We start from the raw sequence: 23776 nt of genomic DNA on the forward strand, positions 1-23776 counted from the left end.
CATCACTATGAAACCCCAAGGACTAGTAAAATAGTAAATGGTGGTAGAGAATCACCATTTATATTGGGATCAAAATACTAAAGAGGCTAGAAATGAATTTTCATGCTGAATTTCACTGTCTCTCATTTCATCACTGACCATTTCAGTCTAATTAAGTTAAAGTGAAGAAACAAATGTCATACCCGGGACATGACTAGAGCTTCGTTGGCAAGCTGTTGCTGTTTCCAATCACTCCTCCTCAGTTCTCACAAATGCTGGCTCAGTGACCACTATTCTCCCGCCCCTGCTGCTCCAGCTTCTCTGATTATAGAGCTAACGGGCAGGCCCAACATGAGCTCCACTTTTAGGAGCCACAAATGAGATTATCTTCTATTCTTCAGCATTAATATCTCTCCCTGTTGCAGGGCTCAAGGCCTGCTCAGGCCATTTGAATCCCTGGCCTCCTCTTTGTTGGCTGAAGCTGGCAGCATGCCATATTTCCATAGCTTCCACAATAGTCTTCAAAATCAGCCATTAATTCTATGTTTCAAGAATATTTGGCAAATATAGGCAATCAGACCTTGTTGAAAATGCTTTTAGGTGGCTCCTTATGGTAGCCAGGAAGAAATGAGAGAATATAGATGTCAGGAAGAACCCAGAACCCTGCAGTTCACTGGAGCAGGAATCATCCAGCTAGGAAAGATTGTAAAACAACTTCTTGATCTCTCTGTTATGAAATAAACACCCAGGAAAAAAGGGGTCAGTGCTTGGTTTACTTTGGATCTAGTGAGGAACAAAACTAGGGGCTTCTGCATGTAACACACAAGTGATAACCATTACACTAAGACCCAGTGTCCTTGCTGAGGAGGACGGGGCAAATGCTAGAAGTGCTCAGCAAAGAAAGCTGAGGACCAGTCTCAACATGTAAAAATACATGTGGTGTTCACTGCACAGTTCTTTCAAATGTTATGAATGCTTCAAACATTTGTCATAAAATATTGGCCCTCTTCATTCAGTGTTTACACAACAGCCAAAAGGTCTTTGGACAAGGATGGAAAACGTCATGTTCTTTTTTGAACAGTCAATTCTTCTCCCCCCTCCATCATATTCAGATTAAATCTAAATTCCATAGTATGGAGGGTCTTCCTTTATCTCCCTCATCCAGCACGTGTTATCTTACTTACTCTCAGTGGAATAAACTTCCATGAGGAAAAGGAATAAACAAAGGTAAACTCTGATTCAAACCTACAATTGGGGGCTCCTCACACTGCATTCACCCTCAGTTCCATGTTCACCCAAATTCAGGAACGGCTTCTCCATCCAAGGCTATTCAACCACCTCATATTTTTTTTCATCAGCTAAGTCACATCAGTTCCCCTAGCAAATATTTCCTGACCATCAATACTGGAGGGGATGCCCTTTTCTGTTCTCACGTGAGATAACCCCATGACTTTTACAGCTGTCATTTCATGCAGCACTCTTATTGTAACTAAATTACTATGTGCAGCTGTATCCTTATGATCACCTTAGTTACATGGGACTGGGCTATTCAATAGTTTCATTAAAATAAATGTCAAACCAAATTGCTGACAAATGTGCTTAACAAACACACATATGCTTTAAATATAATAGCTGTTTTTAATGTTGATCTTATTCCAGAGCAAAAAAAAGATGGGACTTGGGGCCAACCTGATAGCTTGGTGGTTAAGTTCACCAGCCCAGATCCTGGACACAGACCTGTGCACCACTTATCAAGCCATTCTGCGGCAGGTGTTCCACATTTAAAGTAGAGGAAGATGGGCATGATTGTTAGCTCAGGGCCAATATTCCTAAAAGAAAAAAAAAAGGTGTGACTAGAGATTGTGCTAACGAGAAACATGCTCTCTCCTGCACTAGCCACAATATTTCCATCAGGTCACGTTTTATCTGCCATCAGAGGGAGCCAGGCTGTGATTTTCCTCAAAGACCCAGAAGCCTCTGTCCTGTCACTTGTTTCTCACGACTACTTTGGGGACAAGGGAGTTTTCACCGCTGAGCACCTTTGCAAGGGCTCAGACTGAGAACCTAGTAGAAGGCAGATCTCCTCCAGTGTCCCAGATAAGGACAATGACTTAGGTTAGTTGAAATGTGGTGAATAACAAAGAAGAGTCAGGTAAATGACAAAAGGTCATCTTCCTGCTATGAGACGTTAACGGACACCACACACCGAGTTGACACGTTCCAGAGCAGTAAACGTGAGTGATGCAGAACAGAGGAGAGAAGTTCGTTTGACGTCTACTGGACTTACTCGTCAGATTGCACTTTCACAAACTTCCCAACCACCCCCACGGCCTCGCCTGACAGACAGCTGGGCACGGTCCGCCACCCCGCCCTCTGCCGCTCAGTCTCTCCCGCCCTTGCCCGAGGAAGTCCCCTGAGCTCCGCAAGTTGCTTCTAGTTTCTAAAGGATAATTTTCAGTCCTCAAGAGACGAAGATCAGAGCGTCTTACAAGTACAGAAATGCGCGTAGAACCTATCGAGAAATTTCTTGCAATAAAATGTCTCAGGAACCTGCCTAAGATTTCCCTGCCTGGTGCTTGTAAAGCAACTGGGGCTCTGGGAGTAGCATTTGCCTGGCTATGAGTTACAGCGTTTAGATGTTGTTGATTCAAAGAATGGGAAAGTGTACAAAGAAGAATGGCAACTCAATCAAGAAAATATCCTGAAGGAAAGGATGGGTTTAAGGTTACTTTTACCTAATCCAGAAACATAAGGACCCAAGAATCGGTGGGTTTCCGTAGTGTAGTGGTTATCACGTTCGCCTAACACGCGAAAGGTCCCCGGTTCGAAACCGGGCGGAAACAAGCAGTACTTTTTCCCGAGAAGTCTGAATTTTGGTCCAGAAATGTCCACACTGAATTTCTATACCTTTGCACCAACTCTCAAGTCCTCGCGATTCCTTTGCCGCCCTGGACTTTCAATTGCAAGAATTATGTAACAAGACCAGAGCTGAGACTTGCTTCCTCGCCCCCCTTAACAAGTAATCATGTCCTATCCATTCCATTGGTCAGAGAAGATACTGCGCTTGGCTGCGGTGGCTAACCATCCTAGAAGGAGCGCTTCCTATCTCTTATGGACAGGAACAGAGAATGAATCTCCCTGACACAAAAGTGTGGTTGATGAATGCAAAGAGGATCAGGAGCCAACTGTAACTGCAGGAGAAAGAGCTGAGTGGAGAGTGGTTCCTGGAGTCAGAGAGGAAACACACTGGAAGGGAGAGATCAAGTGGAGCCTGGTTATTTCTTTTAGGACTTTGGCCTTTATTCTGATAAAATGAGGAGATCTTGGATTTTAAGCAGGGAAGTAGCTTTACATGACTTGAGTGTATCTGCCAGCTCTGTGGAGATTTTTCAGAGAGAAAACAATGGAAGCAAGGAGATCTATTAAGTCCCTCTCGTCGTGCTACATATCAGAAATCACTGTGGTCTGGACAGGATGGTGGCAGTCCAGTTGATGAGAAGTAGTCACAGTGTAGATATATTTTAAAGATAGAGTCAAGAGACATTCCTGAGAAAATGGGTAGGAGGAGTGACAGAAAGTAGAATCAATGATGACTTTGAGGTATTTTGCTGAAAACCTGGAAGGATGGAGTTGCTATTAACTGAAATGGGGAAGCTTGGATGCAGCACTAATATTAGGGGACATTGGGAGTTCTGTTTTAGACATGCTAACTTTTAGATGCCTAGTATAAAACCCTCAAGCGTAATGCTAAGGAATGAGTTGAATCTACAAGCCTGTAGTTTAATGGAATGGTCTAGATTACAGATACAAATTAGTGAGTTGTAGTCACATAGACATTATTTAAGCTACAAGAACTAATAAAATCACCAGGTAGAGACTATATAAAGAAAAGGTCTGAGGACCAAGCCTTGAGACATTCCATTGTAAAAAAAGGTTGCATGAGAATAGGGGAAACAAAGGATATTGAGAAGGAGAAGCCAGTGAGGTAGAAAGACAATCAAGACAGCAGTGTCTTGAAAGTCAAATGAAGAAAAGGTTTTAAGAACAATAATGTGCCTATGGCCCTGAGAAATCAAGGACTTGGAAATGATCATTAATTTTAGACATTTAGAGGTCTTTGGTGATCTAGACCAGAAGCTTCCATGAAGTGATGGCGCCAAAAAACCTCAGTGTACTGGGTTTGAAGAAGAATGGGAAAAGAGAAACTGCAGATAGCAAATCTGTGTAGTTCTTTAGAGATCTTGTGTGACGTCATCTGAGAAATAGGGCAGCAAGATGAAAATGTTGGGGCAGAGAAACATTTTTAAGATAGCAGTCAAATAGTATATTTGAATGATCATCAGAATAATACAATAGTCAGGAGAAGATTGTTTTAGTCAATGCACATAAAATTCTCTTTAAGTCATTAGTATTTCACTGATAGGAATGCAAGAAAATTCCTTTCCCTGAGGAGACTAAAGAATTTTCCAAGGTTTATGGTAGCAAATGTCACAAATAGATTTTAATTCCATGTTTCTCTTTGCTGTTATGTTTCCCTTTCAGGACAAAGTTACATGAAGACTGGTTCCAAAACTATGCTAAAGTTTAAAATGGTGGAAGAAATCATTAGGTGTCCACTACGGAGTAAGAAACTTGGCAATCCACTAGTTTGCCATGCCATTAGTTTCATTTAATAGACACCATCAGCCTGCAATCACAAAAGTGATATTTGCTTTTTGAGGGTGGTCATATTTTCTAACATGTAATGCTGACACCTAACCTCTGGCCATATAGAATTTGGCCAGAGCACTCCAAGGCATCAATCCATGGGCTGTCAATTGACCTATACAGAGGCCTATAAGCTGATCTTCAGTAAAAATCTCTGCTCCAAAAGTGGTTCAATTATTTAGATGGGTGGTCCACATGGATTTTTTGGGGTGGAAGGGGGATTTGAATTGGAAAAAGCAAAGAGAATCAGGCAGTAGACAGAAGAGACATAGAGAGTCAAAGAGAAAATGACACTGAGAGATGTACTCCTTCACATTAATTCCTGATTGCCAGCATATAGATCAATGAACTACCACTTTTGAGTAGGGTCAGGATAATCTAGACCATCTATAGATCTTGTTAAATTAAGAGGCTTTCCTCGCCAGATTATAGATGACCTTATCTCTAAAACTCTAATTGGGTAACTCCCACTTCACCTAGGTTCAAGATATGGAAAGAAGAGAATGGAGATGGAGAAAGTAAACACCACGTGCATCCTTCTGTGAAATTTTGGAAAAGGGAAATACGCCTTTCCTGCTGTGTTGACCCAACATCTCTGGAGGGTCAGATCTAAGGTGATGTTTGCTCCTCTCTCCCACCATCGCTTCAAGCATGTGTCCTTTTTGCTTTAGACAAAGAACTTAATCACTCATTCATTCAATAAATATTTACTGAATCTATACTATGTACCATATACTGCATTAGTCACTGGGATAACAGCTGTGAACAAAATAGACAGAAATCTCTTTCCTTTCCAGTGACAGGGTAACAGAGATATTTTAAAAGCAAAGTTGCATATAAAATGCTAGATGCTGTGAAAATAAATGCTAAGGAGAGCAATTAATCAGAGAAAGACATTAGGAGTGAGTTTCTATTTTCGGTTTCTAAGTGGAATATTGCTGAATTTGAGCAAAAATCTGAAGGACGAAAATGAATGAACCATGAGAATATCCAGGTAAAATCATTCCAGACATAGGATATAGTGCCTACAAAGACTTTACCTTGTGTATTTGAGGAATAGAAATGAGGTTAATTCTGCTAGAGTAAATTGAATGATATTTTAATGTACACATCAGTTATCTATTGCCACAACTATACTGCTTAATAAACGATCCTAATTCAGCAGCTTAAAACTGCTAGAATCTAGTTAGCTCACTAGTCTGTGGTTTACAAATATAGGTTTGGACTGACCAGACTATTTATGTCCCAGATGGGCTGACTCTCATGTCTGGTGAACAGCGGACAATCAGCTAATCGCCATACATCTCTTATTCCCTAGCATGCTAAACCCAGGTGAGTTCTCATGAACATGGCTCAGGGCAAAAACAACCAGGAAAAAAAATACCCTCCTGCAACTAATAAGCAATTACAGAAAGGTTGTAAGACACATAGGTCATATGCAAAAGTCAATCACTTTCCTATATACCAGCAATGAACACTTGGAATTTGAAATTAAAAACACTATATTATTTACATTAGCACTCCCTAAAATGAAATACTTACTTATAAATCTAACATATTTGTGTAAGATCTATATGAGGAAAATTACAAAACTCTGATGAAAGATATCAAAGGAGAAGTAAACAAATAGAGGATATTCCATGTTCATGGATAGAAAGACTCAATATTGACAAGATGTCAGTTCTTCCCAACTTGATCTATACATTCAACACAACCCCAGGCAAAATTCCAGCAAATTATTTTGTGGATATTGACAAACTGATTCTAAAGTTTATGTGGAGAGGCAAAAGACCCAGAATAGTCAACACAACATTAAAAGAAAAGAACAGAATTGGAGGTCTGACACAACCTGACTTCAATACTTGTTATAAAGCTACACTAATAAGGACATTATGGTACTTTAAAAGAATACATAAATAGATCAATAGAGCAGAATAGGGAGCCCAGAAACAGAGCAACGCAAATATAACCAGTTGGTCTATGATAATGGAGCAAAAGCAATACAATGGATAAAGGACAGACTTTTCAACAAATAGTGCTGGAATAGTTGCAGATCTAGATGCAAAAAAAAAAAAAAGAAATCTAGACAGAGACCTGATAATCATAACCAAAATTAACTCAAAATGGATCATAGACCTAAATGTAAAACACAAAACTATAAAACTCCTAGAAGATGACACAGGAGAACATCTAGATGACCATTGAGTCTGGTGATGATTTTTTAGATATAACACCAAAAGCACAAGCCATTAAAGAAACAATTGATAAGTTAGACTTCACTAAAATTAAAAACTTCTGCTTTGTGAAAGACACTGTCAAGAGAATGAGCAGACAAGCCACAGACTGGGAGAAAATATTTACATAAGACATGACTGATAGAGGACTGTTATCCAAAGTATACAAAGAGCTCTTAAAATTCAACAACAAGAATATGAACAACTGGATTAAAAAAATGGGCAAAAGATCTCAAAAGACACCTTACCAAGTAAGATATACAGGTGTCAAATAACTATTCAAAAGATGGTCAACATTATATGTCATTAAGGAAATGCAAATTAAAACAACAATGAGATACCACCACACACCTATTAGAATGGCCAAAATCTAAAACACTGACCACACTAAATGCTGGGGAGGATGTGGAACAACAGGAACTCTCATATATTGCTGGTGGGAATGCAAAATGGTACAGCCACTTTTGAAGACAGTTTGACAGTTTCTTACGAAACTAAACATGCTCTTACCAACCATACAATCCAGCAGTTGCATTCCCTGGAATTTACCCAAATGATTTGAAAACTTACGTCCACTCAAAAACCTGCACATAGATGTTTATAGCCAGTTAATTCATAATTGCCAAAGTTTGTAAGCAACCAAAATGTCTTCCAGTAGATGAGTAGATAAATAAACTGTGATACATCCAGACAATGGAAAATTATTCAGCACTGAAAGGAAATGAGCTATCAAGCCATGAAAATATATGGAGGAACCTTAAATGGATATCACTAAGTGAAAGAAGCCAACCTGAAAAGGCTACATACTGTATGATTCAACTATATGACATCTGGAAAAGGCAAAAGTATGGAGAAAATAAAAGGTCAGGTTGCCAAGGATTAGGAGGGAGAGAGGGATAAATAGGCACTGAGGATTTTTAGGGCAGTGAAACTACTCTGTATCATACTGTAATGGTGGACATATGTCATTATATATCTGTCAAAACCTCTGGGATGTACAACACCAAGAGTGAACCCTATGTAAACTACATACTTTGGGTGACAATGACCTGTTGTAGTAGGTTCATCAGTTGTAATAAATCTACCATTCTGATTTAGGATGTTGACAGTGGGAGAGAACGTGTGTGGTGTGGGAGGGGGGATGTGAGAACTTTCCACTCAGTTTTGCTGTGAACCTCAAACTGCTCTAAAAAATAAAGCTTATTTATTTTTTTTTAAATAAAGCTTATTTTAAAAAACAAACAAAAAACTAAATAACAACCCAAAAAAGCAAGGAGAAAGAGCCAAGGGGTTTTTCAAGAATCTTCTTTGTCAAGTTTGCTACTATTCACTGGTGAAAGCAAGTTGCAGTGTTCAGCCTAGAGTGGAAAGGCACTACAAGGTCACATGAGAAAGAGCATGGATAAAGGGAAGGGAGAAGAATTGTGATCATTAAGGCAATAAGCCCACCACAACTAGCTAATTATTTCTGGTTGATTTAATGCAGGAAGGTCAAGATAAAAATCAACTTTTTTATTACCTGGTTCTGTTCTCCACATATTACAGTTTCTTACCCCAATTCCATCGTCATTCAAACCATAATCACGACCCATCCTGCCAGTAACAACATCCCTAAGCCTCACCCACCCTTCACCCTGTCCTTAACAACATCTTTGTTCATTCCATCACTGAACTGAAAGTTAAATTGAGAGCCTCAGAGATAAAATCGGTGTATTTATTATACATTACTTGGATAAACAAATAAATAAATAAAGTGATTTTACTTTTAGGCCAAAATAAAATGTTCAGAACGTGAACTAATCATAACATTTGGAAACACTCTCTGATAGTGAGGCTTCTTCATACATTCAATCCACAAATATTTATCTAATGCCTACATTGTGTTGAAAACTGTTCTTGGTCCTGGAGATCTGGAAAACAAAAGCTGTCCTCATAGACAGAAATTCTGGTAAAGGCCAAGTGATAGTTCAAAAGAAAAAACGAAGAGGAAAATATGCATTGTGTCTGATTGTGATTATTTTAGTAGCAAGCAATAACGACTTCAACAGTGTTGACAAGGCAGCGCAAAGGCCGAGGAGGTAATTATGTAGATGAAGCAGGTAAGGGCCACACGTATACTTGGTGGACCGGAATCTGGGAAAGGAACAAGGAACTGGGGCTGTCTGAAGGCCAGCGGCCAGCAGACGCTGCTCTCCAATGCCATCTCTATCCTCATACCCTCATTTTCTTTACTAAAATTTCGATCTGAGGGCTTTATGACACTTTTTCGGCAAGGCTTTTCCTTTTCTGCCCCCCCACCTCTGCCCCCTCTGAAGACGGGGCCAAAAAAGGTAGATGTCATTGCTGAGGATTAAGAAATGAAGTGTATATTTAATTCCAATTTTATGTCGCAAAGGCTATTTCCAATATGTGAGGTGAAGACAGAAAAATTAATTTTCATTTAAGAGGAACGAAGAAAAGTGACACTTCCTTGGCCCGTACGGGGATCGAACCCGCGACCTTGGCGTTATTAGCACCACGCTCTAACCAACTGAGCTAACCGGCCACTGGGCAAGTCGCTGTTTTCATTCAAAAGTTAAAAATTGTGTTTACATTCTTTTGTTTAAAATTAAAGATCTTTCTTCTTCCTTTCCAAAGGAGACTTTCGTTTAACTTTTTTAAGCCAAGATCAAGTCACATTGCTTCTTCAAGCCTCTCTTCCTGTTTTCCATTTCCCCTTTCTGCGCTCCTGCGAAAAGAAAAAGACAAGGTAAAAACTCTTCCTCTGGCAGAAATGAACTTCGCCTCTCCCGTGGAAAACAAACTTTCTCAAACTCGTCGATTCCGCTCCGAGAAAACACAGTGAAACATTCACCACAGAGGTTTCCTCTTTCTCGCCTCGGGAAGGATCTGGGATGAGAAGTTGGTGGTTCTGAGTTTTACTTCCGAATGGGCAGATTCTAAACTGACCCTCCAGCCAGCATGGCTGCTGGGTTTGGTCCTGGCTCCCGGCAGGAGGATTCCTCTCCATCCCGGAAGGAAAAAATCTCCGGCAGATCCGGATTCCTAAGGACTCGGGAGATGCTCCTTCTCTGAGCTCCCGTGACGACGCCCGGAGGTGTGAATGTCTGAGGCTTCCCTTTGCGGTTTTATTATCATGAACGGCTTGTGTTTCCCTTTCGTGTCCTTGAGGACGAGGACTGTGCTGTCTTCATTCCTCTGGCACCCGCGGAGCCCGCACAGCTTGCTAGGTTCTCAGTCACCTAATTTAATGAATGGGGGAAAGGGGCCAGAAGGTCATTTCTGCCACTGATCTGGTCTTCGAAATCGAGCGCAAAGATACTCCGGGTCAGTCAAATGTCATCAGACGTTTCCATTTTTTCTTCAAGTTATGTTCAACAGAAATCAGTTCACCTCCTCGCTGGGGAGTGTGGTGTTGGGGTGGAAGATGGTGGAGAAAGATGCACTTCAACAACAACTCGGAGATCTCCATTGGCCAAAAAGGACTTTCCCTCCCAGTTCCCGCCGCTCTTGCTCCGGGAAGAATTCCAAGCACTTCCTTCTTAGCCAAGCTCCTTCCGCGGTTCTTCTCATCCGACAGCGCCTCGGGCTCCTGGCGCTCAACTCCCTGCGCCTCCCACAGCCCAATGGTTTTCAAGTTCAACAAACTTGGCGCGCATTTCTTTCTACACACGAAACACACAAGGACGGCAATGCAACCCAGGTTTAGCAGGTGCAGGGTGCGTGTGCGTGTGCGTGTGTGTGTGTGTTGGAGGAGACAGTCTGAGCTCCAGAGCCCTCGCAAAGATCCTGGGCGGGCAACTCTTCTTCCCGGACAGTTTCCCAGGAACTCAGCGTCCCGCTCTGAGTTTGTTGCCCACGCAGGTCAAAGCCATTTTGAGTGGAAAGAGGGATCCCCACCATTTCTGGAGTGGCAATGGCACCTGCGACCGCTCTAGATTTTCGGGCCACTTTCAAGTTTCTCGGATTTCTATTTTGAAAGCAAAAAGAGTGACGCTCAGCTGGCCATCAGGCCCCCTGCATTGAGAAGCCCCAGCAGCTGTGCAGATCTCCAAACAGTCCAGGGAAGGACGTGTTGTAATGTCCACTCTGAGTGGAACCTCTTAACGTTGGGTTTGAAGGCTGTTCCAATAAAAACAAGATATAAATAAATGCTGAAGAAGCAACAGAGTTTATGCGTCATCCTCAGTCAAGTTCAGCCTTTAGCCTTCAAATTTTGTTACCCATGTCCCTCCCCCAAATTTTAAAACTATGTCCCCCTGGAGCATTTTTTGGACAACTAATTGATTTTTATCATAAGATTAAGTTGTTGATTTTCTTTGTGTTATAAAAATTGACAATTTACAAATTAAACTGTTGCATCACTTGAATTTATTAAACATAAGTTCTGGATAATTTGATACAATCATTATTTATGAAAAAATGCATGAACACCTACTTCTTTTACAGCCTTTAATCTTATGCCATTATTTTCTTCTTGAAATTCACTTTCCCAGAAATATATATCAAAACATAAATTTATTCTATGCTTGAAATTATTTTAAGCTTCCAATATCCTACTTTCCTGCAACAAAAAATGTATATGCACATCACAATTAAGTTGGGGGAGGGCATAAGGCTCTAATTTTTATGAGTTCCTCTGTACTGAATTATTTTAAAAATTATTACTTATACACAGTTAATCATAACAGAAATGTTATAATTTGAGAACTAATCTAAAATTGTAGGTAAAAAATAATTGAATGTTTATCTAAATAATACATCTAGGCTTTTAAAATTAGTTCATACAATCACGGATAAATTAAACATTGCCAAGATAAGTCATGTTTCAGCATTATTAGTTTACAACTACTGAGGAAATGTATTTTAACATACAAATAAAAGGAAAGTAAATCAGATTTTGTGATACAAATGTCTCACAATTGTTTAACAATTTCTGAGTTAATCGCAAAAAAAAATCACATGGTAATCCACCATCAATAATTATTTCTCACATTCTATTACGTTTGATAACTTGACTAGATTCTCCATTAACTCATTTAAAGCAAATAATTAGAAATTATTTCTTCTTGACTTGCTAAAGGATAGCTATCTAGGTATTAGAATAATTCAATTATCTTACCCTTTCCCCAGCCTTTCTAAGTGTCCCTGTGTTGGAGCCTGGAGCTTACTGCACTTTGAGTTCATGAACTTTGGTCAGATTTAGAGTAAGAGGAACATGTTTCTTTTGCAGGGTGAGAAAAGGCCATTGAGAAATGAACACCTTGATATCAGGAGTGTTCTCAGAAAGGGCAGTTTTAGATAAAATCCATGTGGTGATTGATGACTAGGAAATTGATTGCCTGGTGCTAGCTGGGCGCTTGCACTTCTTGCAAGGTCTTCCTGTGCCCCAAGAGTGAGATTAGCTTGGTTTGATCACTGTCGCATTGGACCAATGGAACTCACTCCCTGAAAAGTGAGAAAGGGAAACGTCCACCAACTATCACATCCCCTGCTTTGTGGTAGCCACACTCCTGAGGGTTGGGTATTACTGAATGTTTAAGTAAGTTCATCATGATCACAGGTTAACAAGCAGCCAGGTCACAGGAAAGCCATCCCCATCTATGCCTTGGGAGTCAGCATTGAAACACTTTGGAATTTGGACCTATGCAGTCAGTGGAGAGATACTCTTAAAATCTCAGTAACATTAGGAAATATATTAATTTGATTATCCACATTGCAGGGCAAAAGAAACTTGCTACATGAACTACAAGAATGTCTTCATTGATGTGAAAAGGATTTTGATGACATCACAAATTGTTTCTTATTTGTGGGGAAAAGTCTTACTGTCGAGTACCTTTGTGGGGTTCTGCCCTGGCAGGGAAAAATTTTCAATTGAAAAAAATGAAAATGTAGCTTACTTCTAGCTACTCTGGGTAAACATTGTAGAGGAGAAAGAACAGTGATGTGCATCAGTTGAAAGGGGGCCCAAAAAAATAGAGTATCACATAAAAAAATTAGATGATAGGGCAATTGGTGTATATAAGACATAGCAGTATAAATATGAGTGACCCAGAATAGAAGAGCATTTTACCTCTCCTAGCCTCACTGGGCACTTGCTGCAGCCCACCATTTCAGCACATACAAAGGCATAAGCAAACCGAGGAGCATTTGTTTATGAAGACAACTGAACTTTAGGAAAGAACACTGCAAGTCTATGGCAGGCTCTTTCCCAGGGCTGCTCTCATTTCCCATTAGTTCTGTCAGCACAGTTGTTCAACCTGCATAGGAGAGATCATGAAAATAGCAACTTTGCTGTTGCTGCTGAGGACAGCTCACTTGATTAATACACTGTTTTTTAAAGTAGCAATCTTGGGGGCAAAAACACCAGGCGGACCAGTGATTCTCCCAGCTTTCAGTTCTGAATAAGTTTGGAGCAAACAACGGGTGAGAGGGTGAAGTGGGGTTTAATAGGGAGATGAAACAGCCATCGGTGGGTTAAAAAGATCTGCACAAATCCCACGTTGACCTGAAGATGTGTGCATGTGCCACAGAGACAGAAGTGAAGCCAAGCCACCCCTACACATCCCTGAATGACTGAGGCTGTGCCCATACACAGAGGAGACACAATATATTATCTCAAATATCTAATATTTAACAAAAAAATTATGAGCCATGCCAAGAATCAGGAAAGTGTGACCCATACACCCGAGAAAAAGAAGACAATAGAAACTGCTCTTGAGAGGACTTAGATGTTGAACCTAGAAGACAAAGACTTCAAAGCAACAGTTATGAATACTTTCAAACAATTAAAGGAAACCACATTAAACAATGAAAAGAAGTATGGTGATAATGACTCATCAAATGGAGAATTTCAATAAAGGAATAGAAATTATGTTTTTAAAACACAAGCAAAAAATATGGAGTGAAAAAGTACAATACCAGAAAGAAAAAATTAAATGCCAGAAAGGAAAAATTCACCAGGGGGATTCAACAGTAGATTTGAGCTGTCAGAAGAAAGAACCAATGTACTTGAAGATGCATCAATGGAGATTATCCAATGTGGAGAACGGAAAGAAGAGAAGAGAACAGAGCCTCAGAGATCTGTGAGACACCATTAAGTGTACTACCACAAAGAGAAAGATTAAAAGGCATAAAAAATATTGTAAAATAATGGCCAAAAACTTCCCACATTTGCCTAAAAACATCAAGCTACACATCAAAGTAGCTCAACAAATCCCAAGAAGGATAAACACAAAGATCCACACTTTCATATACGCCACTCTAATCACTGAAATCTAAAGACAGAGAGAAAATCTTGAAAGCAGGAACAGAAAAATGATTCACCTACGCCAGGGAAACACAACAAGAAAAATAGCTGACTTATTATCTGAAACAATGGAGATTATAAGATAGTGGAATGACATATTGAAAATGCTGAAAGAAAAAAAGAAAACTATCAACAAAAAATCCTATACACAGCAAAACTATCTTTCAAAAATGAAGGCTCTCCCAGAAGAACAAAGACTAAGATAACTCATTGGTAAGCAGACATGTCTTATGAGAAATAATCAAGGAAGTTCTTCAGGCTGAAAGGAAGTGACGTCAGATGATAGTTCAAATACATGTGAAGAAAGACAGTATCAGTAAAGGCAATTAAGTAGATAATTATACAAAGACAGTAAAAGTATGCACTTTTCTGATCTCCTCTTTACGGACTTAAGAAATGATAGCTTAGAGCATTGATTTTGAAATTGTATCATTGGGCTTATAGTGTTAATGGTCACAATTTTTCTCAGAGTACTTCTCAAACTGCTCTATGCTTCTTTAATGGGCAAACTGTCTGATTGCTGTCTTTGTGGACAATTTCAAAGACAGTTGTCTGCCAGAAGACTGATTTTAAAGGGCCACTTGAGTTCATATGCCGCTGTTGAAACTACAATAGTGTGTGGTGTTATTTACTGCCTCAGGATAGATGAGTGTGAAATGGAGTAATACCTAGACAAGGTGTAGACGTGCTGAAGTGTCTCCCTTTGCTTGAAATATATTTTTCTTACAATAGATATTTTCTCAGCTAGTTCCTAGGATGTATAAAGTATCACTTTGTCTGTAATCTGGCAACGTGTAACTACTGCTATTTCTGTGTTTTTATAACCTTGATTTATACTTCTTTTTCTAATCAGCATTATTGAGGTATAATTTACATACAATGAAATTCACCCATTTTTAAGTGTACTATTTATTCTTTTGTGGCTGAGCAGGGGTCAAGAGACTATGCACATAGACTGCCATTCCCGACACCTATGCATGCAGATATCCGACTGTCTCAGCACCATTTGTTGAAGAGACTATACTTTCCCAATTAAATTTTCCTCAAATACACTTTAAAATTAGAAAATCAACTACTTGAAATGGTGAACATAAAGCTACTCATCTGGAATATAATTGTAGGGCAACAAAAATCATCAATTTTTATAATCAATATCATAAGGTCTAATTAATTACCTTAATATTTATTCCAAAATAGACTCAACGAGGATGCCTTTATTCTCCTGAGAATTTCAAAATCAAATAGCACACAAATTACTCTTTCTAACAACAACATCAGTACAGATTAAATGTGACTTTTACAAGAAAGTTCACTTAAAGATCATCGGCAAACAGCTGTTCCCTTCAAGACCCACCCAGGCCACAAGTGAGTCCAGCCATGTCTCATCTCTCCACACCCTCTGATGTGGGCAGGGACAGGGATGGCCTGAGCCAGGGACTGAGAGGCTTCCCTCCAGTGCACTCAGGGGCTGGCAGGTCCCATTCATTTATCCACTTGCAGCCTGTGAGGCTGTGTCAAGTGGCAATCACCACCAGGCCTTCTTAGAGGACGGCCAGAATTCCCACAAGTGAAAGGCAGTGTGACAATAAAGAAAAAGTACACAGATCCCACATACCCCAAGTCTCTGACCCCCTCATCCCAAAATTCCCACCTCTAGCCTTCCAGTCCAACAGAAATCCACATGCCCATTTTGGTTGCTTTGTCCTCGCAGGAGCCCTGGTCCCAGGCCCTGTCCTCCTGTAAGTGCCATCCTCCCCCTTAACCAGCCCTGGCACACAGAAAACCAGGGAGAAGACATTCTGATCCACGAGGAGGCTTGTAGCCTTGACGGGTTGACTCAGTTGGGTCCTGGAGACGCAGTCCAGTATCTGTGCAGACTGCCTGCCACAAGCAACCTGAGGACCCAAGATTCCCAGGAGGGTAGTGCAAACTGCCCCAAGACAGGCTGCTGTGCTTACCAAGGGGCCCCTCTCTGCTCACAAAAGCCTGTAACACACAGCAGAAACAGCAGAGGGCTTAACTTCCCCCTCTTCGTCCTCCAAATAGTGGTGAATCTTGTTTCCAGCGAAGATGGAATAACAGGGATCAGATTTACCCTCCTGCCTGAAAGAACTAAAACCTGAAAAAATATTTGAAACAACAATTTTTAAGACACTGAGCATCAGGCAAAGAAGGAGAGTAATCCCTGAAAGAGAGAAAAATGAAGTCATCCTGGGGGAAAATGAAGTGAGAAGGAGGACTGCCCCTAACTTACTGCCTTGAGAGAGTTTCTAGGCCCCAATGCCGGGAAGGGGAACCCAGGCAGAGGCTGGTGAACTCCCTGAGCTGATGAGAGGGAGCTGATAGTCCAGGAGACCAACACAGCTGGACTTGGCAGGACAGAGTAGCAGAAAGGAGAGAGCTGTGAGAACAGGAAACTCCAGAAAGAACTTCCCATTGAGCTGAATACTGATCACTGCATGCTGGCAGGAGAACTTTACCAGGCTGGAGAAAGACTACCCACAGAGATCAGGGGTCGCTGTGATATTTCACCATCCTTTCAAGTCAGAAGCAATGATGCAAGATGCATGTCTATGTACTGATCACAAGAATCCAGATTGGACTCCTGTCCTAAAAAAAAAAAAAGTCTGTGTTCTGTTAAAGTGATACAGACACGTAGGGAGAGGAGGTCTCCTGAGCCAGTCCTTCACCTTCCGTGGTGCTTCCTCACGGGGTCATGTCAGCTGTCAGCGAAACCTTAAACAATCTTCAGAGACATGGAAAGCACAACCTTTTAAGAATTTCTCTTTACTTTGTATCTCTTGATCATTTGAGAAAGGAGGTGATTGCAAAACTGCTTTGGAAAGACGATTTAAAATCAAATAAGCTTTTCACAAAAAGTTGCCAACAATCTTTTCCACTTTTATTTCTCCATTAGGCAAAGCTTCCACTCTTGGGCTCTCTGCATGGCTCCTGGAGGAACTCTGCCTGGGGAGATGTTCAACTTATGGGAACCCGGGAACTGAGTTGGTAAAAGAGGGCAATGGATTGGGAACCTTTAGCGCATTGTTAATTACGGGGAGTAACTTTTCACAGGTTAGGAATCAAGTTTCTCTGAAGGTAATTGATAGTCTTCTTTCAGAGGTGGAAGCAAGCCAGCGGTACTTACGGGGATCGAACCCCGAAACTCGGCATTATTAGCACCGCACTGTAACCACCTGAGCTAACCAGACTTGAACTTTTGGCTGCCGTCCTTTTTTTTGAAGTGTTAACGTCAAAACAATTGTTACTGTTGTTTGTCTTAGGAGAATTTCTTTGCTGCTTTCCATAAATGGAATCAGACGCTTTCTCTCACGAGTAACAAAAACAAAACAAAAGAAAGAACATTAGTTGTAAGTCGTATTCATACACATGAAAGTCGAAACAAACGTTTCAAATTGCGGCTAATGGTCCGGGAATCCCTGGAAGTATTTGCTCCTCTCTAAAAGGCTGGTAATGAGCACGTGCGGATAATGAACCTGACGCCCTGAACTGAGAGCGAGTCCAGGCTTCGGAAAAGCCGCTCATTAACAGATAAAATTTTGTGCCTGTCGAGTATTCCCACGGGTCTGACTCCTGATTGTCCCGGAGTCTGCCAGGCTTCATTAGCCCAGCACCTCCAGGGTCGGACTTGGTCGACATTCGTGAGCCTTCCCATTTACCTGCTGGCTCAGATTTCTGGGGTGACCTCAAATCGGAAGTCTCTTCGGGAATATGGGTACTGCCCAGTCCTAGAAATGTGACTCTAGTCATCATTCCAGAAGCCGCGAAACCCAATTTTTCTATGTGCCCAACCTTTCTACCCAGTCATTGTCCCTTCAAAATGTTACCATCGTTTTTAGTATCTTGTTTATCCTTCCTGAGATTTTAAATGTGTAAAGTTATACAAATATATGTTCTTTTTTTTTTCAGAGTGGCATTTACCCACATTTTTTTCTGTCTTGCTCTTTTTTAGTTTTTACTTAGAATGTATTTTTGTGATCTTTCCATATCAGAACAGAACAAGAACTTTTCATCTTCATTTAAATCTGCGTGATATTCAGTTGGAATGTACTGCAGTTTAATGGACAGTTAGCTTAATTTTCCTCATCCTGCTGTTGCAAACATTGTTCATATCTATGAACATACACCGTATCTTGTGTGTGTCATGATACCTTGCACACGCGGGAAAACGGCATCCAAGAAAATGTGCATTGGCAATTTTGATAGACATTCTCTGATTGTGCTTCACAGAGCTGACCCCAGTATGCTCTTTTGTTTGCTTGTTTGTTTTAACTATATTGAGCACAAATAAATAGGGTCCTGGCCACATTTCCTACTCCTTCTTCTTTCTGAATTCCCTGAAGCAAAACCAGACAGTCAGTGAAGACGTGGAGGAATTCACAGTGCAGGCATGCTTGATTCAGAAATATCGCCTTCTCTCTGGTAGGCGAGACATTGGGGATGCAGCTAATGGTGTGTGACAAAGGGAATGTCATGGAATCAGACAGGAGAAGGAAGAAGCTAAGTGGACAGCCAGGAGAAGGGCCAGCAGTGGCTTCCTTTTTTACACCTCAGAAAGAACAGCATGGACAAAAGCACCTGAGAAGAGAGGAGCTAAGACCTGCCAGTGTGCCTGGAGAGTAAGACTGAACTGCAGGGTGGTGGGGGAGAGTATTAGGAGATGAGGCCAGAAGAGGAGAGAATGTGTAGATGAACCTGGACCCTCTAGTAGAATGCAATATCTAAATCAGGGTACTTTTGTTGGTAAAGAGAGTGCTGACAATAATTAACAGGTAATGATTGATCTATATCAGGTGTAAACTAAGTACGATCATTATTTATACAGGAAGATAAGGATTTTTTAGTTGATTCCAACAGCAATGGGAATGCATGGAAGGATGTTAGACAGAGAAGTCACATGAACAGATTTGCAGCATAAAGATCTCCCAGTTTCAGGCACTTTGGAGGCATTAGGGAATTACAGCCACAACACATTACTACCACCACCAATAACAAAATTTCTCATAGAGAGTGGAAACAGATAAAACTAATATACATAACAAAAATCAGGAATCACATAATGTATAAGGGGCTGTTAAATGTGGTAGAAAAAATACAGTTATGTAGGGGGAACTGTAGTGTTGAGAATAGGCTGAGATTCTAAACAGAGCTGTTAGTGTAGGCTTATTAACATTGTAGCAGCACGTTTGACTGGAAGAAGGTGGTGAGGTATTACAGGCAGAGAGCACAGCCTGTGCAAAAGTCAAAAGCTGGGTATTTGCATGGATTGTTTGAGGAATAGCAAGAGGGCCCATGTGGCCAGAGTACAAATGAGAGAGAGAATAATGGAGATGAGACAGAGAGAAATGGAGGGTTAGAACGTGTAGGACCTTGTAGGAGATCTTGGGAATTTGGCTTTACTTCAAGTACAAGGGGGGAGCTACTGGATAATTCTGATTCCAGGAGAGACACATCTGACTTATGCTTTAAAATAATGTCTTTAGTAACTCTTTTGCAAGTAGACTATAGAGGAATGTATTAGACTGAGTTAGCTAGGGTGACTCAGCCGGGTAGTTTTTATGAAGGAAGCTTACTGGGAAGTGCTTCCAGGAAGAATATACAGGAGGAATTCAGAGGATAAAGAGAAAGTGTGAACTGTGATGTTGTTGCAACAGAGGTCTCATCCAATCCCACAGGGAGCTCTGGAGCCGCAATGACCCTTCGGTGTTGCCCTGAATTGAGACACAAGAAGTAAGTTGTTGCATCCACTCAGAGACCTGTCATTAGATGTAGGCTGCTCCCAGAGAGAGGGTGTAACCTTAGACAAAGTAGCTTCCTTTAGTTGAAGCAATTCCTGGGAGGAGGTCAGCTTTGAGCTATCAGCAAATCACACTCCAGGCTGCTGGGAGAAATGGGTGTCTTGCACTAGAAAGGAATGTTTCTGGGTATAATATCCATCACATCCACTCCAGTCCACCACTTGTGCTACTCAGAGCCCCTTCCTTCACATAACGAATTCATCCCATCTGGGAATATCTTCTCTAGGACTCTGATTGGTCAGGTTGCTCACTCCTCCTGGGTAAACTAGTAAGAGGCAGGTGGCTTCTTGCTCTCCTGCAGAGGTGCTGCATTAAGGACTCAGCATTGGTCTGTCCTGTTGGCAGGTTCAATGTTTGGTGATGGCAATAACTTGATCAGCCTTGATGAATGGGATCCCTTGTTATTGGGCCCATCCCTGCCACCTTGCTACTCCACTCATGTGACCAATTTGCCAGCACTGGAGTTGCTAGGTACTAAGCCTGGTTGACAACAACTGGCAGAAGCATTCTGGTCACTTGGTTATTTAGTACTTCTTCTGTGGTGGATGCGCTCTGGTGGAGGTTAACGTGTGATAGAAAGATCTGCATACTTTGTGCTCTCTCTGACCAACCAGCCAAACTCACTGTGCATGAGTTCATGTCTATTCTTAATCTGAAAGCAGTAGAAGACTAAGTCCACTGCCCAAAGCTTTGCCCATTAGGAGGATTCCCCCCTCACTGCTCTCTTTCAGGGATATTACAGGATGGGAAGTAGTGCATTAGCACTTCTCCAATGCTGGCAGCCTGATAGAACTGTGTTAGATTCACTGAAGAATCTGCTCAACACTCCCAATGAGGCACTTTATTTTTAAGCTTGAAGACAAAAGGCAGGGTTGTTTTTAGGCCTAAGAGGCAAAACAATACATAAATAACCTGAATCTATTTCCTAATGTTTTAAATCGATTCACATTCTTACTAATTCTGGGCTCACATCCAGCAAAGGGGACTTTCTCCTTGAGTTGAACACGAGCCAAATGTGATGTACTTAAGTGGGCTTTGAACACTTACATGATGCCCCTCAACTACTCAGCCATTTGAAAAGAAAGACCGTCGAGCATGGTTTGGGTTCTTGAGTAAAATATGAGACTAACACACACAACCCAGTCACTATTAAACCTTTCTCTGTCTTCTCCCTCACTTCTAAAAACCCCAGCAAATGGCCCCACTTATCGAGAGGCTGCCCACCCCTTCCTCCTGCCGGGAATGGTCTTGGTCAGAGCTGGATGATCTCCATCAGTTGGATGCTGAGTCCTGGGAAGTGTCCAGCAAGAACATCTGCACGTCCAGGTTCCTTGTGAGGACTCCAGGGCACAGACGTGCAGGGAAGCACACCCTAACCCCATCCTAAATCTACCTGGAGCATCCTGGACTAAGTGGAACTTCACGTTGATCCCACTGAAGCTGAGCTCCTGGCAGTCCTGGAAAGGAGTGAGTATGGTGAACTGTCTTGACCTGGAGGGGCAGGTCCAACCCTGGGTTCTGCAAGACCAGCTTTCCACAAAAGCTGGCCGGGCAATGGAAACACCCCCCGCAAAAGCGCCATTAACCAAGCTGTGAACCCTGTTCCTGAGTCTTCCTGGGGACCAGGGGGTGGGAGCACCCAGGGAAGGAGTACTCACGAGCGTCAGGGTCAGCAGTGGGCTCTGCTCCGCTGAGATCTCCCTGCAGAATCTTGTTTTAGCCACCCCCTGCCCCCTACGATACCCCATACTTCTTTTCTCCCTCGTCTCTAAAAGTCAGGTGATACCTGAAAGTATTTGTGTAGCAATAAATAAATTGCTGGAGACAATGAACCCTCGAGTGGCCTTCGACACTCGGTTACTCTCGGTTTCGGATCTTTTCCTGTTAGAAATCCGAGGAGCCGTCGCCGGGGACAGACTTAGGATTCCTAACAAAGCGGAGACAAGCCCCATTCACATCCCCTCTGGAGCCTCATTCCATTGACAAGCCCACCCTGAGGATAGTGCTGTGGTGTAATTTTAGACACGTCCGCTGGAAAGTTTAGCAGAATCTCAAAAACGAAACTCGTCAAAGAACAATTGTTTCCGCCCGGTTTCGAACCGGGGACCTTTCGCGTGTGAGGCGAAGGTGATAACCACTACACCTACGGAAACCTCGACGTCTTTTGTCTTCTCTTCTCTAATGGAGAATATACATCTTCTGGCTAGCCCAGGTTCGGTAGCATTGAATTGACCTTTTCTTTCAAGAATTATCAAAGTGGCTACACTTTTCCATGTATTCAAATCAATACTATGAGAGTCATTGACTCACCCCAAGCAAAGACTACCCCTCGGGAGAGAATAGCTTTCTAAACGCAGGGCAGAAATTTTAAGCAGCCTCGGTGGATGGTAGATTTCAGAAAAACTCCTCGCTTTTGTCCTATTTAGGTTTGTCTGACCTGAGGAGATTCTGTGATCTCCATCTTTTGGGCTCCAGAAAATGATCCCAGGAAAATAACCGGGGTCCGGTGGACTTGAACTCTTTCACGTCCCCTACTTTGTGGTACCCACACTCCTGAGGGTTAGGTATTACTGAATGTTTAAATAAGTTCATCGTGGTCACATGGTTAACAAGCAGCCAGGGCACATGAAAGCCACCCCCATCTATGCCTTGCAAATCAGAATTGAAACAATTTTGAATTTGGACCTATGTATTCAGTGAAGAGATATAACTAAAATGTTCTCGGTAACTCTAGGAGACATATTAATTTAATTCTCCAAATAGCAGGGCAAAGGAAACTCACTACATGAACTACAAGTTTATCCTCACTGGTGTGAAAAGGCTTTGATGACAGCACAAATTGTTTCTGACTTGTGAGAAAAAGTCTGATGGTTGAGCACCTTTGTGGAAGGTCTGTCCTCTCATGCAAAAATTATCTTTCTTTTTTTTTAGGAAGATCAGCCATGAGCTAACTACTGCCAATCCTCCTCTTTTGCTGAGGAAGACTGGCCTAGAGCTAACATCCATGCCCATCTTCCTCTACTTTATACGTGGGACGCCTACCACAGCATGGCTTGATAAACAGCTCCACATCCGCGCCCAGGATGGGGGGAACCCTGGGCTGCTGAGAAGCAGAATGTGCGAACTTAACCACTGCGCCACTCGGCAGGCCTGGGAAAATTTTCAATTGAAAATGAGAAAAGGTAGCTTACTTCTAGCAACTCTGGGTAAACATTGTAGAGGAAAAGAGACAGTGATGCACAGCAGTTGAAATGGGGCCAAAAAAGAAGAGTCAAATATGGCATAAAAAAGATTGGTTGACAATGGATTTGTGTATATAAGGTATACAGCTGTAAATATGAGTGACCGACAACGGAAGAGCATTTGACCACTCCTAGTCTCACTGGGCACATGTCCACTCTCCGCACACCCTACACCTCATCACCATTTGGACACACTCCGCCCTGCCTTGGGCTCATGGTCTCTCCCAGAAAGGAGTTGCCCTTCAGAGACTGCTGATGGCTTCCAGGGCTCCTTCTTTGGATCCTGATTCCTTTTCAGGTCACTTCTGGCACTAGAATGATGTGGAAAAGGACTTTCTTGAATTCAAATTCCTTCCTCTAGTGCCAAGGTTCTGGAGAAAATGAAGGCAGTAGATTCACTGTAGAAGAGAGAGTCTAAGAAATAAAAAAGGCAAACTCCCAAGGAAAGGACAGGGGTGGAAGGAGGAGATGGGAAATTGTATCTTT

General features: G+C 41.7%; 3 non-coding genes across 3 annotated transcripts; 1 reads left to right on the plus strand and 2 right to left on the minus strand.

Annotated features, from left to right (window-relative positions):
* Nucleotides 1–2749: 2749 nt before the first annotated feature.
* Nucleotides 2750–2822, plus strand: TRNAV-AAC (transfer RNA valine (anticodon AAC)). The gene has a single exon. It is a non-coding gene; the product is annotated as a tRNA-Val (tRNA).
* A 6569-nt stretch (nucleotides 2823–9391) lies between these two features.
* On the minus strand, nucleotides 9392–9465 carry TRNAI-AAU (transfer RNA isoleucine (anticodon AAU)). The gene has a single exon. It is a non-coding gene; the product is annotated as a tRNA-Ile (tRNA).
* Nucleotides 9466–22127: 12662 nt separating this feature from the next.
* TRNAV-CAC (transfer RNA valine (anticodon CAC)) lies at nucleotides 22128–22201 on the minus strand. The gene has a single exon. It is a non-coding gene; the product is annotated as a tRNA-Val (tRNA).
* Between the last annotated feature and the right edge of the window lie 1575 nt (nucleotides 22202–23776).

This window comes from Equus asinus, chromosome 8, assembly GCF_041296235.1.
Source record: "Equus asinus isolate D_3611 breed Donkey chromosome 8, EquAss-T2T_v2, whole genome shotgun sequence".
NCBI lineage: Eukaryota > Metazoa > Chordata > Mammalia > Perissodactyla > Equidae > Equus > Equus asinus.